Source organism: Papaver somniferum, unplaced genomic scaffold (assembly GCF_003573695.1).
Source record: "Papaver somniferum cultivar HN1 unplaced genomic scaffold, ASM357369v1 unplaced-scaffold_29529, whole genome shotgun sequence".
Classification (NCBI taxonomy): Eukaryota; Viridiplantae; Streptophyta; class Magnoliopsida; order Ranunculales; family Papaveraceae; genus Papaver; species Papaver somniferum.
Window position 1 is genome coordinate 611 of NW_020640517.1, and position 390 is coordinate 1,000.

Sequence of the window (390 nt, forward strand, 5' to 3'; positions counted from 1 at the left end):
ACTTGCCACGAAGAATTAATAGCCGAATGGGGAGTTCGGACCAATACATTGGAGACGTGTTAAGTAGTAAACTTGGTAAAATATCTTCGTCAATCGATCATACCAGCACTAATGCACCAGAACCCATCAGAACTCTGCAGTGAAGCGTTCTTGGGCGAGATTAGTACTAATATGGGTGACCTCTTCGGAAGTCCTCGTGTTGATTGCCGTTTTTTTATTTTTTTGCCATTTTTTTAGCAGTTTTCATTATGGATGCGAGCTGACTAGTTAGCGAAGGGATTACCCGAGAGAAAGAATGGGTTTTTATGGCACGAAGCCTGGGAGGGCGCGCGCCCCAGGTTTTTGGAATTCATCCAAAAACGTGCATTTAATTGAATATTTTAATAGTTT

The 390-nt window shown here is 42.1% G+C and overlaps 1 non-coding gene across 1 annotated transcript; it reads left to right on the forward strand.

Annotated features, from left to right (window-relative positions):
* The first annotated feature begins 89 nt into the window (after positions 1–89).
* On the forward strand, positions 90–208 carry LOC113341506. The gene has a single exon (XR_003355957.1). It is a non-coding gene; the product is annotated as a 5S ribosomal RNA (ribosomal RNA).
* The last annotated feature ends 182 nt before the right edge of the window (positions 209–390 follow it).